Genomic DNA, 6,351 nt, shown 5'->3' with positions numbered 1-6,351 from the left:
GGGTTACAAAGGTTAATCCGGCTGAAGTGAAATACCAGCCATGACTTCCTATTTCCTAAAGCGCAGATCAACGTACAGCAAACAAAAGGGTCTCTTTCTAACCAGAATGGACTAGTTCTTCAGTGGGAAGATCGTTATAGCCAACAAAGCAATGCAACTGACCCCAGTTTAGAAAAAAAAAAAAAAAGACTAGGCCATTTAATAGACAGTTTGCTGGATGATGCAATACATTTTAAAATTCAGAATGCATTTGTACAAGTGGCTTTTAGACATCCGCTACAGTTGTCTCTATTCCTCTCAAAACACTAATATGTCAATGGGAAATTAAATGAAGAGTGGATTAGCTGTAGACATGAGACAAATATAGCAACATCTAAAGACAAAAAGGGTGTACTAATTTATGTTAATGACAGCTACCTCCTTGGGGACCAAAACCTTTAAAATTCCTCCTCGTCTCTCATCTGGCGCACACTTTTGGCAAACTTCAGTGCTAGTCAAGGGTGTGGATGCTCAGGATCCAGTTTAAACAGCAGCTACTTCCTCAGGGAGACTTGCATGAAAAAAGATCTCTGGAGCCTACAGAGAAAAGAAAACTATGCATCAAGTCACCCTTCTCTTCATATCCAGAGTGGAGCTGTGGTTGGACACAGGTGAATACATGCCTCCCATTGGGACTTTGGGTGCTTTGAAATTCACTCTTGGTCAACAAAGTAAAGCATTCCAAAACCTGACAGTCTGACAACTTCATTGTCCTGTATTTGGTGGCTGCAGCACCATAATGGAGTTATTGTACTGCTTTGATGATGTTGTGATATTGTCAGCCAATCTTTTCTGGGCTGAGGAGGAGCAAGTGCCTGTGTTGGAAAGAAGAGCAGAGAAGGTGGACTCCAGGGGTGCTTATACACGCGACAAAATTGACCTTTAAAGCAGCTTAATTGCCCTTTTGCACACTTTAATGGCATTGCTGTTTACACATTCAGTGATGTATTCCAATTGAATTTTGTGAAGATGTACACATTCAGAAGCATATTTTGGTTTAAAGGACTTTGTAATGTAACAAGGTAAAACCCATCCAAGCTATTTTAGTTTTCTACATAACAAAGTCCAATGGTGCAGAGGGCGCTGGAAGCCCAGACATGCTCAGGGAAGCTTGGGCTTGGTGTAGGTCCTTTCCGACCCTGAAACTATGAAACACCCAGCAGCTGTCTTGCCGCCTTGCCACTCTGCCCCAGGGGCAAGCCAGCCTATTCCTGGGCAGTCCCAGGCAGCAGGAAGGCAGTGGGGATGGTACATGGGGCACAGGAATATTTGCCTCTCCTGCTGCCAGGGGGCAAGCTGCCAATGGGCAAGTGGCCTCTGAACTGCAGGGGACCCTGGATCTTCCCTCCACAGCAGTGATGCCCTCCAGACAGCACCTGCCTGCTAGCACCTGACCTGGCTGTTTTCAGGGTAATGGCCACCATGCAGGGAAGCACCAAGCCCTGTGCAGCTTGAGGGCTGTGTGACTAGGTGGCAGCTTGTGCAGGCAGGCTCAGCTGAGGGGGGCAGGAAAAAAAGGAAAAAGGAGCAAGGAGCCTGATTTTTTTTTTTTTTTGCTCCTGGAGCCCGGCCGCCCTCGACCAGGCTGCCTGAGCTGCACAGGGCCCAGTGCTTCCCATCATTCCTGCAGCACCCTTGGGACCACTAGGCGGGCAGCACCCACCCACTAGCAGCCTGGGGGGTGCTACTGCCACAGAGGAAAGCACCAGGCCCTGCACAGCTCGGGCAGGCAGGCAGGCTCCTGGAGGAAAAGAGATCAGGCTCCTCGCCATGTTTTTCCTTTTTTGTCCTCCCTCCCTCAGTTGAGCCTGCCAGCATCAGCTGCTGCCAGGTCACACACACAGCCTCTTAGCTTCACGGGGTCCATCACTTCTCTCCACGGTGGTAGCACCCCCCTGGACCACCCAGGTGGGGTGCTAGTGGATGGGTGCCACCTGGGAGGAGCCACTGCCATGGAGGGAAGCTCAGGGGCCACTTGGCCTGTTGGCAGCTTGGCCCTCCCCCCTCAGGAAGGGCAGGTACACTCTGGGAAATGAAAAGAAAAGGATTCGACCCCTTGGCATTTTGTTTTTCCTGGTGGAGCTGGGGGCGTGGGGGAGGCAGGAAAGAGGCAAGTGAGCTAATGGGGGCTATAACGTGGAAGTCCCTTAATTGAAATCATAGGTTTTTAAATGACACAATTCAAAACCCACCAATTAAAAACCCACCGTTTCAATTTAGGGGGAACTAGGCCCCCATTGCGTGTAAAAGCACCCATGAATTATGAAACCAGGAGCAGAAGGGCAATTCTGGTGGAGAGAAAGAAAGAAGAAAGACTGATGAAGCAGAAGTGGAATGAACTTATAGCAGAATTGGCACCTCTATCTCCTTTACAACTCCAACCCCCATATGCAATTTTGTTGTCTCACTGTACACGAGCTGGAAGGGGCAGGGAGAGAAATGCTGAGTTCCCATTGTACAGCAATAGGATATTGGCTTCCCTGATCTCACCATAAATCCTAACAGGGAATTTGCCCAGAATGCTCAGTGCTAGGGGCCGTCAGACCACAGACCCTGAAGGTGTATAATGAATCTTGAACAAGGTAAAAGTTGGCCTATTACTTCCAAGGCTGTATCCTCTCCATGGTATCAGTAAGGAGATGCAACAAAGAATCTAGCCAGAGCGGCATGCACTAGGGCTGTGTGAAATTTTGCCCGCTGTTTTGTTTTGACCTCAAAACAGCAAAATGAAGGGCTTCGAAACAGCCTCAAAAATGAAATGGGGGAGGGGGGGGGGGTCAGTCAAGATGTTTCAAAAGTTTCGAAATATTTCAAGTTTTGAAGCTCAAGCTGGGCTTGCCTGCATGGAAACAGAAACTAAAGGAGAGGGAGGGAGAAGAGGGGGAAAGGACTGCTCTTATATTGATTGCATAGCTGGCCAGTGACAGCGATCCTTCCCTGAGGTCCCTTCCAATCCCAGTGCTCTGTGGGAGGGATGGACAACACACACAATCACACATCATGAGTTTTGCTTGTCAGCATCCTGAGGTTCCCAGAAACCCCTCGCCTATCTCCTTGAAACTTGGCAGGCGTCATGCCCTCAGATGGGGCTACCATCCCTGCAAGTTTCATTCATATCAGGCAAAAAGTGACAAAGTTTTAGGCACTTTTGTGCTTCCCCATTATAGCCTATGGGCAGAATATCAAAACAAAGCAGAACAGTGGTTTCGAAACCAAACCAAACTCAAAATGGAAGTTGGAACAAAACAGTGCTGTTTCGCACAGCCCTAGCATGCACCCCTTGGATTGGGGGGGGGGGGGGGGAGAAAAGAGAGAGAGAGAAAGGATGATGGGAGAAAAAGGAAATGATATCAGACCTTTGAAGCAGAGAAAGAGACCTTGCAGAAAGGCAAATGGCCAAGGGGTAACTTGAGACCTATTCAAAAAAAGTTAGTAAAATGCAACTTATATTAGTAAAAGGTTTTAAAATGAATCAAGTAATAATCAATGCCGAATATCTCTGAATCTTTCTGTGAGGTTTGGGAGGTCCTTGAGGTATTCTGTGTTTCATTCATCCCTACAAGCAATTTTTCCTTCTCTGAAACCCATGGGCAAGCAAAATCATCATCATCAAAATCAGTTTATTTTGAAAAAATGACAACATATCTACTTCATTTGTAATAATGGCTGTGAGGCTCATGCCTACAGTTTTCTTCCAATGAAGCAACTCAATGGACCTTGAAAGAGAGCCAGCAGTTAAAGTATATTTTTAAACAGCTCTTTCAAACAAAAAACAAACATGGTCCCATAGACAATGCTGTCTTTGGCTGTAGTTTCAGCCTGCTGATGAAAAAAAATAAAAGAAAAAAAAAAATCAATTTTGAGAAGTATGATTTGGTTTCTCACTGACATACTACTACCTATTGTAAGTATATCTCAGTAGCTTCCCCTGCCTTTTTACATACATTCCTTAAGGCAGGAATTAACTCCGTTATTAAAAGTTAAACCTGTACTGTTTATGCAATTAAGCTAGCCTGTTTTATAGCTGCATATGTGACTGTATGGCACTAGCAGCTAAACTCTAAACCTGTACTGTTTATGCAATTAAGCTAGCCCGTTTTATAGCTGCATGTGTGACTGTATGGCACTAGCAGCTAAACTCCGAGCTGGAATGGGATGCCTATTGTACTGGATGCTAGAATTAATGTAAAAAAAAATTGTTCTTGTCCTAAAGACCTCATAAAAATTATATACCGATTAAGTAATTTTTGTGAACATGAATAGAATTCCTGCTCCCGAAGTCGGACCTATACTGTATCTCACTAGTGATTTTTTTAGTATCCTAGAGAAAAAATACATAATCATTTTAGTCCTAATTTCCCTACCTAGACGGGGGGGGGGGGGGGGGGGAGGCAAACAGTACATTTGCCAATATTTTGTGGTCACCCCAACACTATTACATATAGTGTTGGGGTGACCACAGAATTGGACCCAAATTTGTAAACAATTTAAGGCAAAAACTATTTAAAAAAGGGAAAATAAATTAGAAAAGTCCATACATTTTGTTTTTCTGTTTTGGAAAACTGACCTAAATTTCAAATCAGGAGTTAGAAAAAAGAGAGAGAGTTGAATAACCTGAAATTACTATTTTTTAAATTTTCAGTTTAGGCACCATACTGGAAACTCATTATCCATGCATCTCTGCAATCTTTATTTCTCAAGTATTGTCTTTAACAATTCCTGATAGTCACTTAACCACTCAGGTCATTCCATACCTGCATTTCACTTTTCTTTCGTGTAACATCAACATACCATTTTGTTTCCTGTGTTAATTTCTCATGTCATGTCAACTTCTATAAAGATCTCTATTTCACCCTGGAAATTATGCATTCCTGTAAGGGTTTCTGTCTCTTTATCTGAATCTGTCCCATTCAGCCAATGCAGGTTTGATAACTTACCTGATAGTTGAGATCTATGGGAATCTCTCCATTTGGAAATCCTTTGCATCTTTTATAACGTAATTGCTTTATGTTCTGCTTATGGCCCAGTTGTCAGGTGGCCTTTGAAAATGGGCTGGCAATTGCATCTGTTTGCACAAGAAAATTGGTAATTGTACATGCCAATGACAATTTGCCTACACAGCTCAGCACCTGTAAGAATATGTATCCAGCTGGCGTATGATAACATTCAGTTTTTGCACATGTAAAAAGAACTGCCCACTAGTTCCGAGGCTCATTTTTAGAGAGAATTTATCCCAAAGTTATTCAGGTACTGACATTTTCCCAATATCTTACATGTCTGAGCTGCTCTGCCTGCCTCAAAGTAATTGGACCCTACCTACCACAGGCAATTTAGAGATTTCAACAGCTTGTCCCCAAAATGGTGGCTTATCTCTACAAAAACCAAAATGAAAGCTTAGTCTACTGCTTTTGTAATTTAGATAGTTCTAATCAGCCTGAAAATTTTACGTTATCTTCAGATTTCCCAACTCATTTTTTGACATTTGCACATGATTTTTTTAAATTACCTTTGCAGTTGGGCAGCCCAAATTATTAAAGGTCTTAAACAGGTTTTTACCTCTAGGACCTAGGATGCCCTATATTATTGTACAATGCAAAACATACCAAACTGATTTATTTATGCTTTTTCTGTTGAAGTCAGTTGATAACGGAATCACTCTGTTTATGACGATAGTATACTAATTGTCGTGTCTGCCATCAGAATCTGTTAGCAACTTCAGGCTCATTAGTAAATCTCCTTATGCTCCATCTGTAAGTGAAAAGGGTACAGTATGTACAGTAGCTGATCTAAATTTTTAATAATGTACTGAACTTGTGAGTGTTTTTGGTAATCAAAGCAAAATTACCTTGATACTTGAGAATACTGCATAATAAGGAGAGCAAATAGCTATAATATTTACTTAATGAAAAATGTAGGTACAGAACTTGGATTTAAATATGAAGAACAGTAAACTGGTAGTGGCATTAAATCAGAACACAGCACAACATCAGCATTCTCTCTGGAGACCCAAATGCAAAATTTGGTCTATTACAACAGGGTAATTACATCCCAGAGAAAGCTCTTGTGGTTAAAGTGATGGAAGACTGCAGAAATCCTGCTTCGTGTGTGTCCGTATGAAAAATCAGCCCCTGGAGATGCCTTAACCCAGGAACCCTCAACACCAAACAGAAGCAATCCAACCACTTGAACAGGCAGAGAATCAGTTTATCAGTAGTGGTAACAACAGCAGCATTTACTCTTTCTTTTGGGTCTCAGCACTTACAAAGGCAGGAAAAAAAATACCAGCCTGGATAAACTGTCCTTCACAGAGAT

The 6,351-nt window shown here is 43.0% G+C and overlaps 1 long non-coding RNA gene across 4 annotated transcripts in view; it reads right to left on the bottom strand.

Annotated features, from left to right (window-relative positions):
- The window catches only part of LOC102381443, a 29,571-nt gene that overhangs the window by 5,159 nt on the left and 18,061 nt on the right, over nt 1–6,351 (bottom strand). Inside the window, exons 2-5 of one of the 4 annotated variants that reach the window (XR_001358891.2) lie at nt 5,643–5,787; nt 4,977–5,104; nt 3,396–3,454; nt 684–854 (exon numbers count right to left, since the gene is read on the bottom strand). This is a non-coding gene — a long non-coding RNA (uncharacterized LOC102381443). Of the gene's footprint in view, nt 1–198; nt 577–683; nt 855–3,395; nt 3,455–4,976; nt 5,105–5,642; nt 5,788–6,351 lie in introns of those variants that run through there. The other 3 variants (XR_001358889.2, XR_001358887.1, XR_001358890.2) reach the window with 3 other exon arrangements.

The sequence above is a fragment of the Alligator sinensis genome, unplaced genomic scaffold (genome assembly GCF_000455745.1).
Source record: "Alligator sinensis unplaced genomic scaffold, ASM45574v1 scaffold76_1, whole genome shotgun sequence".
Lineage (NCBI taxonomy): Eukaryota > Metazoa > Chordata > Crocodylia > Alligatoridae > Alligator > Alligator sinensis.
The sequence above is the reverse complement of the archived record's forward strand: the minus strand, read 5'-3'. Positions and strand labels throughout refer to the sequence as shown.